The 12899-nt window shown below is 39.3% G+C and overlaps 1 protein-coding gene across 10 annotated transcripts in view; it reads left to right on the forward strand.

Annotated features, from left to right (window-relative positions):
• Nucleotides 1-12899, forward strand: part of LOC105386506 (protein sprint) — a 201697-nt gene that overhangs the window by 107857 nt on the left and 80941 nt on the right. The gene's annotated exons all lie outside the window — the stretch shown is intronic.

Genomic DNA, 12899 nt, shown 5'->3' on the forward strand with positions numbered 1-12899 from the left:
TTTTAAATGGTATCACAATTAAATCAAGCACCCGTTCTTGGTAAGGCTTTATTATTCAGAGTGTAATCTGGTGTATAATCAAGGCGTCAAGGCTAACCGGTGGGTTACTTCTCAACTCACCGTGCATTGTTTTGTGCTCAGCCAGACCGTATCTTGCCACTGAACTCTGTTCATGAAGCAGTTGTTTTGCCTCTTTATGTAATTAGATAAACTCAACTGCGTTTCTGCCACAACAATAGGCCCAGACATTCTTGTCACCCGCCTCTGTTCAACAATACTGAATGCTTGAATCGTAGTCATTGTATTATTTTACTCACTTTCGTAAGAAACTTTTACATTCACGGTAATGCTTAACGTTTTTGTTATTAAATTACAGCGCCGGGTATTAGATCAATTGTATATGACAGAAACACTTTTCTCATACTAAAAATATGTGTAAGAGCGTAACTTACGAGGACCCATTGGAACGGTAATTTAGTACAATTACCCACTGTCGAGTTGACTTTCACTAGTAAATTATATCGAAACAACTTCTTCTAGAAAACTCTTCTGTTAACTGTCTATTAGTAACTACTCGTTGAAGTATAGATTTGAAAATCATATAAAACTGCTATGTAAGATATACAATACTGTATATCCTTGTAGATGCAATATTCTTCCATTGCATAATGTGAATGATGGCTGCAATTCTGAGCCGAGATTTGCATGTGAAATCAGACGAAGTGATTGAGCCTTGGATCGAAACGGTGAAAGTGATGTTTAATCGGCTGGATTACTCTCAGTTTCCATAATTATTATAAATTTTCGCAATATCATACTTACATAATACCTATTAGGTACTTCATGTACAGTACACCCGACTTTGATCAGATAAGTTTGCCGGGACATTCTGAAAACTTTGAATGATTGTATGAAGTGCTTTGCTTAAACGTGATTGTTATCAAAACTTGTAGCTAAACTAGATGCCTATTTTCCGCACACAGAAAGTGAGTTTACGCAATAAGGGCCTGAGGAGGCATGAGTAATGATTTACGATTTCTTATAGACGCTATAACCACAACTTATGGCTTTAGTTGCAAACAACAATTTCTCACTTCGCTTGTTCCTTTCACGGAAAGCGAAATTAGTCAGAGGCTACTAGCTTGCTGGAGTTTTTTTAATATTAAATTTTACTTGGATGATTTTGATAACTCACTTATTTGTATTTTATAAAAAAAATTACGTAAATATAGGTTAATAATGCTTCTAAAATATTAATACTAGCTTCCCACTCAATTTTTTATATTACTTATCGGTATTTCATCATAAAATACCGGTAAGCCAATAAAAAAAAAAAAAGAACCACTCGAATTTATTTGTAACCATTTGTGCACGTGTAAACAAACCGACCCTATTCATGGAACCTTTGTCAATACCCCAAATAGAGGCATCAGCACCTGTCAGTAATGTTTGCAGAGTAAATAATGATGCAAATAATAAAATTCTGTAGGACGCGGTGGGATATTGAATATCAAAGCGATGGGGATGCCACAGGGTTCGACACTCGGTCCTTTCTTATTGCGTATTCGGGACGCATGGCGAGGCATAAATATCCAGACCTGTCGCTCTCATTACAATAACTCTGTGTCTGTTATGGACATAGAGATCCCTTAAGGATGCAGCGGATACTGCCGCCCCTGAGACGTCACTTTGCTAATGGAATTCTTGACGGGATCTTAAAATATTCAGGTGCTACCTTTGTTTCAACTTTTCCCTGCGATGGGAACTGAATTTTGTGTGTATGAAAGTCGATATGCAGCTGAAAGCTCTGTACGGTCTAGTGAACACGACTGGCTGTGCAGACCTGTGCCAGTCGATACGTGTGGCTGATACCAAGCAGGCACAGGATCCACTGCAGCGGCACCACTTGTGCGTACTCTCCCTGTTTGTTATGCTAATTGAGCCTGGACTAATTTGCACAATAAAACACGTTCACCTCTCAGCCCCAAATGTTACGTACCAATGAGCCTTCGGTTTCTAGTGAATGAAGCAAACGCTTCCAGGAGGTGATAAGTGGTTGTAACTGTAAAAGCGGTAATAGCGCAATTCGATGCTAATTAAATGCTAATGTGTCCGTAAAAAGTTGTTTGAAGCGCAGTATTCGGCTGCGTTTACGTTCAATACTTTGTTAGGGTGGCGTTTAAATATTATGGTCATCATTGCCGTTGCTCCAAATATACCTAAAAATCTAAAATATGACGTAAATATTTACATTAGGAGGTCACTAAAAAATATACCTATCATTGATTGTTTGAAGTGACTACTAGAGATTAGCCTTACCCATATCTTGTACATAAAGTGACATTGCCAATATTCCATTAGCCAGCTATCTACTTATCAAAGATTTTCTTGAACAAAACATCTAAGTTCTAAAGAATGCGTGGGGAACACCCGCCCCCAATAGCTATTGACTCATTCATCCTCCGCAAAATTGTGAGCATTCATATGGATTCCGTCTGGCTGGTGATTTGCTTCTGACTCACAGTAATGCGCTTGACTTTCCTTCATAATTGCATTGGAGTGAAGGGTTCAGTGACAGTAGTTAGTAGTTCTTTCTACTTTTTCACTTATTTGTAGCAAGATTTTGTACAGAATAATTTATTTTATAGCTATGATTAAAGTAAAAGAATTCAGAAATGAGATAATATAGATGAAAAACAGCGGATTGTAGATAAATATGTCAAAAAATTAGGGCAACACTGTGTACTTGTACATGAGGCAGATAGTACAGAAGGTCAATCAAAAGATAAAGGCACCGAGGCTGGCACTGTAGGTCTTAATTAATACAGGCATAAGCCGATTGACACACGTAGATTAATATAACGCCACAATGGGCTAGTAGATTGCTTTGCGTATGAAATACTCGTAGGTACATCGGATATTGAATAGTATGCACATCAATATTGTACATCTTTATGAGGATTAATTGTAAATATACACTCTCGAGCAATGAAAAAGTTCCAGTGAATATCAACTTACCTAGTGGGTGGAACTTTTTATGTGATTGCAAGTGTAGGATACTTCAAATTGAGTATCAGATCCGCAGCAGCAGCTTGTGTAGGTATCTCTCCGAATCACTACATCACCTTGTCCTCGGCTTTCCTTCTCTATCTCCATAGATTACCGCAAACCACTGCTAAGCTTGCCTAGCCTAAAGTAAATTTGATAAAAAAATGGCACTGTAGAAGCTTCATGCTGTTAAAAGTCTGAATCAATTTTATAACGTTTAAGTGTCTGTCCATCAGGCCTTGTTGCCAGTTATTGAATCTGTCCCGCTTTCAATTTACTCCCAATGTCCTGAGTCGTGAGGTTGGCAACATTATTACAAAATGTCATTCTCGGTCTTGCTACTTGTGTAAATTAGTACTGAGTTAGATAGATGAGTTGCGTTGATTTATGGTTGCTATACTTGTAACTTCATTAAACAATAAAATTATTTTGTTCATTGAGACTAAACTACATCATAGCCTTTGTATGGTACTTACATAGGTACATACTGAATAAAATATTTACATTTAGAAAACTTGAATGTTCTATAAACCACAATATACAATACAACTAATTTTAACGCGGCTAAATATTATCAACAAAACCTAACTTAAATTTAATTGACTGACAACTGAATAATAATACTACACTATTCATTCAGATGCACTGGTCTGCTTGAAACTTATTGTAATTATCTCCATTTTCCAGTCTAGTGCCTAATGCACAGTACCCAATCAATTTTGCGAGCTTCGCTGGCGCAGAATGCAGTCCCCTGCCACTGCACTGCATATTTGTCGTGACTCGCGAGGCATCTGCATAACTCTACCTGGAGTGCTATTCAGAATTTATCTACCGCTTTGCACCAACTTGAAGGTGTACATCAACACCTTAGTAAGTAAGGATCTACAGATTTCTCAGCTAGTCTAAACTACTAGCTCGACTTAGCCGTCTCTTACTTTTCAACGCGTAAATCAGCGTGAACAATTGAAATTGTCACCGAGAGAGTCGAAATAATTTAATGTCGCTTAGTCGATGCTTGCCCAGAGCGCTGTCGTTGTTGTCTCAGTCCTCCGTATTCATTACTTTAATTGGTTAATTTTCCAATGCAGAAACGTCTGTTTCTATTTTTGGATTTAATTTATCTCTCTTTGATCGCGCTGTTGTTTTTCCGCTACGAACCCTAAGGGCGTATTGGAAAATTTTATCAAATTACTGAAAACAATCCTTTCATGTCAAAATGATTGGAATACAGTTTAATTTACGTTGATTGGGTTTCAATTAACATGATTCCAGCATTATTGGAATTTGTTTTACAATAGTACAATGGAATCCCTTTGGGAATTACAAACTTTTGTGTTGAAACCATGATTTTCAATGCCTGCGATGACCATTATTACAATCGGCTTTTCACCATTGATTTGTTTTACACTACAGGAACACAAATATTTAAAGTTACTCATAATATTTAAAAAAATGCAATTTAAATAATAATATGAAAACTATTTCACATTAAACTTTTAGATATTTTATCAAGTCACTCTAGTTACAGTTGCATTGAACGTTTCCATTCTTTGAAGTTCCACGTGAATGGCAAACACTAGTGAAACGGTGAAACCCTCCGGACTTGAATCAAATTGTATCGAAGTCGTTGTCTGGTTTGGAACAGGATCCACGGGCGGGGGATATCACAGCGGACGCAAGCCCCGGGCTAGACCGCCGTTCCACGTAATTTTACTTCTTTTATTTCATCTTTCCCGTATTTAATTGATAGCATGTCTGTGTTGATGGCTTTTACCGCAGGCTCTTTTGTGTTACCCTGAAAAACAGGATCCCCCTATTCTCTCTCAGATGCATCTCTATAAATCCGTGTCCTTTACATTAGCGCCAGCGTAGCATCTGACCTTATGTCGGGTCTCATAGGTGGTTATCACTATCGCTTTCTAATCTCCATAGCCGGAACAGCACACACGGATGGCTCAGCCATGTCGCAATGCCCGCTCGACCGTCGGACGGCTCGCCTGTCGCCCGCATAGATTGGCAGATAACGTGTAACGGCTCTGGAATTCTTCTTTGTTCTAAAATTGGATCCGTTTGATTTAGCTCAATATCTGATTTATTGAAGAAATATGGCAAATAGGTCGCATGCTTTTAAATCGAAAAATGGTGTTAGTTTTTTTTCTTTAAAGCGTATACACTTGTTTGTACTTTAGAAAGAGATAGGGTACCTACATACTATTACGGCGAAACTAAATAATTTATACATTTTCTTCATTATCAACTATCATGAAAATAATAATAGACGCATTTTTCCTGAAATAAAAATGACATATTATGTATCTAGCCTATCTGAAACCTAGTTAAACATTGTGAGATATGGCGTTTCGACTTTCTCCGTGTTCGGCATCATAAGGGTCACAGTGACAGTTAAATAAAGTCCATTTTTCTCTCCACCTTTAATTTGCAAGGTGCGGGTGCCTATATAAATAGAGTGAGTCGCCCGCGCGCCTCAGTTGTAATATCACCATGCAGAAATGACTAGGTTTCAGATAGGCTAGATACATAATATGTCATTTTTATTTCAGGAAAAATGCGTCTATTATGTAGTCTGAGCCTATCTGAAACCTAGTTAAACATTGTGAGATGTGTTTATTATCGCATGGTGGAGAGAAAACCAACTGTGACCCATAAGCTACTGATGAGTATATCAGTAGATAAATATTTGAATCTATAAATTTATAATGCATAGATTTCTAGGTAATAGATATACTAAAAAGAAAGGTATAAGTATATTTATTTATTTATTTATTTATACTTTATTGCACAATTTACAATCGTAATAATGTACAACTAGGTGGACTTAATGCTAAAAGCATTTTCTGCCAGTCAACCTGCAGGAGGTACGAGGATCAAAAAGTACGGGTGTGCAAAAAAGAAAAAAAAAAGATCAAAACATAATTATGATTGTGGAGTTCCTAAAATAAAATAATACCTAAACCCTAAAACTAAGTAAATAAATATATAATATATATGACCCTAAACCTACTAATACCAAAATACTATACAATATGATATATATAAGACTTATCATCATGTGTGAATATTATGAGCTCTGGCAGCATTTCTTGGTAGATGATATCAATTAATAAAGATTGATTAACACAACACTAAAAATTGTAATAGTTGATAAATGAAACCCGGCTAACATGTCTTAGCTGGGTAAGTAAATGATCAGTCATGCCACCAGGATAAGTAAAATGTTCAGTACTTCATATGAAAAACATTAACAAGGTCACCTTTAGGTATGTTCGTCAACACTAAGGGCAGGTCTCGGCCAAAACCTTAAGGCTTCGCCTTGTTGCAACTTCAAAGGTACGTAGGTAGGTACCTACTTACATTGTTGTAGGTTCGATTTTGAAACCATTAAGTCAACCTAGATAAAACAAAATAAAATAGCTCGATTAAATAAAGATGGTACGTAAAGATGTTAGTTGTACCTGATCAGACCTGATGCAACGACAGCCAACATAGACTCTCTAATCTGTGGAAGCAACAATCATGGTGGCGGGAACATGGACAGTTGGACGAGCCACCTCGAGCCTGACTTATCAATCAGAACTGACAGTTCGCCAACAGCAGATAGCTTGCGGCTATCTATAGGTAAACTTAGGTAGTTAGCTATACCCAAGAAAAAGTCCTTGGACATCGATATGACAGTGGAACGGCGAATAACTGTGACACTCTTTAAAACAAAAAGGCTTGTTGTTGTCCAGCTAAGGAAGGTTACCTACTTCAGCGACCTGGTATTGCATTCTGAAAGAACTGCGAAGAGTTAATATTATGACTAATAATTATTACTTATTTAGAAAGTTTTCAGCAAACTCTAATAAATCAAGCAGCTACCATGTCACCGCTGCCCGGTTATAACTCTGTACTAGCTTAGTAGATATATGTACCAGTTTTAGCCTTCAGCTAGAGGCCAGAGAGCTCCTAAATGAGATGCGAGTACGAGCATGACACAAGTCATTTTTTACTTGGTAACTAGTTACGTAACTAACTGAAAGATCCATAAAACAGTTGAGGATTACTCAACATGGAATTGTAAAAACGGCACGTCTGCATCTTAACCAGTCAGACTAAGTAGTTTCAGCAGATACAGTGTTGAAAAATAGTTATGAAACGTTTGCGCCAGAATCGAATTAAAAATACATTTTCATTAGAGAAGCCGTTTAGGCATGAATAAGTACTTTCACCCTTTGGATTGTGCTCCAAATGATGACCTTCGAAATTCATAGAAATTTAATGACGACTGCCATTGTTTATTATCTAGCCCCGTACATTGAGTAGGGCTGCGGCTACACGTGATGTGATACACAGTACACAGTAGGTATGCATGTTCCCAGAATAGTGGAAGTTATAATTTTACCAAAAGGTAGTCGTCTCGTGCAAGAGCACCGTTACTCGATTTATTCGATACACAACTAGTAGACAGCTCTGCCGCGTAGGAGGTTCACGCATTTTTCAACAAAGAGCTCGGATACACACTCACAATCCACTGGGACATAAGGAAGACAGCTAATATGGTGCCACTCAGAAACCGCGATGACACTCCGATCATGATCACCCGACAGTAGGATCATAATAAATTCGGTAACTTGTGAAGCGGTATGGTAACTATAGCAACAGCGACTTTCACGAAATCAGGAATTAGCTCAGTGCTTTTAGGTTGAACACTCGCCGGTGGGATTCACTTTGCTCACAGCCGAGAAAACAAAAGACTTAAAGCTGGAATCTGTCGATGTGTCATGACACTTAAGATAGTGTCTGGGGGGTCACTTTATATGACGAAAAACGAACTTTCAGTGCACTGCGGCGCGAGCCGCTCTATCTGTTTGTATGTATTAAACGTGCCGATTGCACGACAGCTCTCGTTCGTTCGTTTCTCATCAGTATAGAGTAACGCTCCTGTACTTACCGTGCTTCACCATTCCCATGAGCAGTCCAATGATCTTAAGGCAGTTTAGAACAAAAGCTGCATTAGACAGTTTCTTCAGCAGAGACATCGAAATAAAAAATTGATTGCACAACTATCCCCAGGAGCAGTCTACAGGTCACTTTGGGCAGTTCAGAAGAAAGCTGCTTTAATAGAATACCCTACCTCAGCGGAGGCATCAAATTGAAGTGCTATAACACTTTTAGAAGCGGTGCACGTTACCCGATTTGTCGTCATCCATGCCGATGCGGCTACGGCGACTGCAGGTGGTTACTCAGGCTTCCTTGGTGTGCCCTTGTATGGCTAACATGACCAACCTTGGCAGTAAACGTTCGTCTGCATATGCCAAAATCACTGATGAATAGCGCACGTTACTCGATACCTTCTAAATAAGTCACTCATAATGATGGCTGATGATGATGATGACCGTGCTAGCAATAGTGCAGGCGGTTCCGCTGAGCATAAAATCTCTTACCAGACAGGGGGCGTTTGGATCTGGCAACCAGAACAGGAGTGCCAGGTGTGCGCAGCGATGCAGGTGGGACAACACAGCCGCCAGGGCAGGAGTGCATGGCTGGGTCTATGCAGCGATGCAGGTAGCACAAACCGGTGGCCAGGGCCAGGACCGGGTATACGCTGCGATGCAGGTGGCACAAAACGGTGGCCAGGGCCAGGACCGGGTGTACAGCCGCCAGGGCAGGAGTGCATGGCTGGGTCTATGCAGCGATGCAGGTACCACAAACCGGTGGCCAGGGCCAGGACCGGGTGTACGCTGCGATGCAGGTGGCACGAGACGGCGGCCAGCGCAGGAGCACAGGGCCGGGTGTATGCTGCGATGCAGGTGGCACGAACCGGTGGCCAGGGCAGGAGCGCAGGGCCGGGTGTACGCTGCGATGCAGGTGCCACAAGACGGCGGCCAGCGCAGGAGCACAGGGCCGGGTGCAGGTTACACGAAACTTTAATTTCACCGAATCGGCCTGCCTACCCTCAGCGGGTAGGTACCGGCGGATCACATTACTCGCCGCACATGCCACAATGTCCCAACATACTGAAACTCGGAGCCACGTGCTTCCTGTAAAAAATCCTATGACGGTCCTGGAAAGCTCCTGTTTGTAAAGCCTTACATAAGCTATAATCAAGTGCATTATTGTAATAGCAAAATTTTTATCAACTGTTTTCTAAAAATATTAGAAATTGAGGGTAGAAAAATATATTTTTATTATTTTTTCCTGTATAAAATTAACATATGCTTTACTTAAAGCGGTCATTAATGTAAGTATCTAGCTCAAGCGCCACTAGTAGGACCGGAATATGTGATCAATCATCACCACGACTATTGAATCGGACCCTACTGCGTGGGATAAAAACCCCAAGCGCCGGAGCATTATGACCAGTGGCTGAGCTTTTAAAAGCAGTAAATAATAGCATTTTACTCACGGCTTATCAACTCAAACCTTCGTTGCGAAATCCTCAGCAATGGCTGCGTGCGCAGCAGCCGGCAGGCCCCGCGCCGCCTGGTCCACATCACGCTACAGCTCCCGGCAGCGAAGACTCCGCAAATTCAATATTATATTTTTCCCCGTCGAAGCGAAGCCGACGAGAACCGTGGCTACATTGAGCCAGTTTGCCGAAGTGTTCACTTCAAAAATCAAAAACCAACTGAGGCGCGCGGGCGACTCACTCTATTTATATAGGCACCCGCACCTTGCAAATTAAAGGTGGAGAGAAAAATGGACTTTATTTAACTGTCACTGTGACCCTTATGATGCCGAACACGGAGAAAGTCGAAACGCCATATCTCACAATGTTTAACTAGGTTTCAGATAGGCTCAGACTACATAATATGCATTAAAGGGGATGATACAAATGATAGAGATATAATGTGTCCATAATGAGATACTTAAATAAAATGTACCTTCAACATATTATTATGCAAAAAGTATCACGCGCATGCATACAGCACTCAACCAGTTTAATACCATAACATGCGGCAAGGTAAACTAAACAGTAATTAAATTCTTCGACGGCGCAACCCCCCTGGCTATCGGATAGCCACAATCGCTGCACTGATTGACAGCTCTATTCCCTAACCACCCCCGTAATATGATGGCTCCCAGGAATTTCATAAAGTCCGGTACAACGGTTACATTAATTTACATTGAAGTGGTTATTTGTTGGGGCATTTTTTGTTATCGGCGGCTACTTCTAGTGACTCCAAAGAAATTAAACCTAACTAAACAAACGACGTCACCAATTGAGCCCAATGAATAGAATAGAATACAATACAATGAATAACACATAATTTAGGTATATTAAATACAGATAGACCTTTCACCAACTACCTAGTGTTTTTCAGAACTTATTCTTCAATGATTTTGGCTTAAGTAATAAGTACTCTTCTTGGTAAAATAAAATTAAAAAACGTTAATGTTACATTCTTGTGAGAATTAAATCTGGCAAGAAGTTCTGTGGGTGGGTATAATATACCGTTCCTTCATCTCAGAGTTAGTAAGACGCACGGGGCACGCCTACGGTAAGTCTGATGGGAGGTCATTTATACAGTGACTACCTACATGTATACAGTTATTAAAAGGGAAAGGACCCCACTAGCCGATCAATCATGGCAGCCTTACTAATTCGTATGCTTATATTAAAAATCATCAGCTAGGAAACTGTTTTTCATCGGATTTTCTATAATTACCAAAACATAATAACATTTATACTAAATTAGGTAGAGACAACATTAGTAGGTAATTAGGTTTATAGACATGTATTCATCATTCATTCATCAATGTATGTTATACGTGTAACGTTACTAAGTATGCTATCATAATATTTACTTATCTATCTAAATACATGCCGTGCATATTAATTAACATTTCAACTACACGTTAGTGATTATCTATGACGTCGATCAAGTTATGCTAACTGATACGTCTATTGGCATCGTAAAGTGTAATTGATATTTGATCTATGATAGGCTTTCGGGCGGGAGAGAGTAAATTTCCCCCAAAATACATAGGGATTCGGGGTTTCCATCCGCACCGGCTATTAAGTGTTCCAGTGGTTAAGTTATTATCTAATAATTCAACATTATTCTAAAGCCCAAGAGAACACTGCTTCTGTGATCTCGATTTCAGATGATTTAACTCTTTAATCGGTGGCTCTAAATCTAACTTTGATACTAACGCCGCCGCCGGTAGGGTCCATAACGCATATTTTAATTCCAATAATGGCTTCCTGAATTGTACTGGTTCACTCTATTACCCTGTCGATATAAATTGCGTATCACAACAGACCGTTTCCGGATCCGTACTGGCATTCACAATTTGGTAACTTTGTCGCAATCGGATGCAGCCGGCCCGTTGAATAATTCAAACTCAACGCAGTTTGATGAATATGCTGTGAATATTATTTTGATACTCGTATGAAATTGGATGTTACACAGGATTCAATTTAGAGGCAGACAGGTTATCTGATGGAACGGATTGTATTGATGTTAGATAACATTGTAGACTACCAGTTTTTGTCCGTTTCCGTTTTAGTATGTATTTATTCTGTATCTTAAATGTGGATTCTAAGACATAAGTGCACTAGGAGTGTTTTATTAAAGTGAAACAATTTACTTTTTTAGTTATTCTTAAAAAGTGGACTTTTCTCTGAGCTAGGTATTCTTATTTCTTTTAACAGCATTAACCGTTTAACCATTTGATGCGTTTACATTTCATCTCATTTCTTTTTCTTTCCCTAACTAAATAATTAATGTTATACGTACGTGACACTCTTACAGGGAATAAACAAATTGTCTACGTGACTCGGCAAGACAATGCCATAAAAAAGTTTGTATTATTCAGACAAAATATTATTGTAAGTACACAGTGTAAAACTTGTGAAACTCAGACGGCAATAAACTTGTGCTTATTAGCTATTATTATATCTTACTTGGCCTTTTAGTAAATTAGAAACATTTGTCTCAGTGAAAACAAAGAAGAATAACTAAAACAAGTTAAAATAGGAGATATATGCGGTCACAATCACAATATCAATAACCATACGAATCTATAGTCAACCATAACACTGCAAACTGCCATGGTTTGCATATTTAATGTGACTGCAGAAGGAGTTGCAGTACTACCAAAACAGAGAGAGCACCGGGTGCCAGCAGCTGTAATAAGCGGTGTGAATATTTAAAACGGCCGTGTAATACCTCCGTAAGGTGAGCACCTATCGCCCGATGCACACCCGGTCCATTTCCATAAAAGCCTCTTCAATCTCGAGGAGCGTTTCAGGAATTTCAATTCACGCTCAGCGGAAAAAACCCTGATCGGAGACTACCTATTTAAATTTTTACAGTTAAAATCTCTGGTTCGTATTGATCTGATAGGTTTTGGAATCAGAATTGCCGAATTGTTTTGCTTTTAAAAAAATGCTATTATTATAAATTATTATGTATTAAAAATTGCTTGCAATCATCAAGGCAATCTCGCCTTACGGACTTCCGCATTCAAGTTTTCATATCGCAATCCGAATCAATCGCTACAGAATTTCTAAACATATGCTTAGATCTTGTTCCAACAACTTGCACCGAGTGCATGCAATCAAAGACTTTATGTCGATAGGAGCGTTTATGTCGACATTTTATTGTAATTTATTTTCGTTTTCCGGGATCGAGCGCGGGCTGCGGCAGATTAGTCGACTGTCTGCCGGCGACATAATTAACCTTCTATTGAATTTAAACGCCATCGCCCATCGCCATGTGCCAGCTCTATGTCGACTGATTGTCCAATTTGGGTGTAGAGTTTCTTTTGTAATTCTTTGATAAAATATGTTTTTTACCTTTGTGTTGTTTCTTAATAATGAGATGAGAATGAGAGAATCCATT

The sequence above is a fragment of the Plutella xylostella genome, chromosome 18 (genome assembly GCF_932276165.1).
Source record: "Plutella xylostella chromosome 18, ilPluXylo3.1, whole genome shotgun sequence".
Classification (NCBI taxonomy): Eukaryota; Metazoa; Arthropoda; class Insecta; order Lepidoptera; family Plutellidae; genus Plutella; species Plutella xylostella.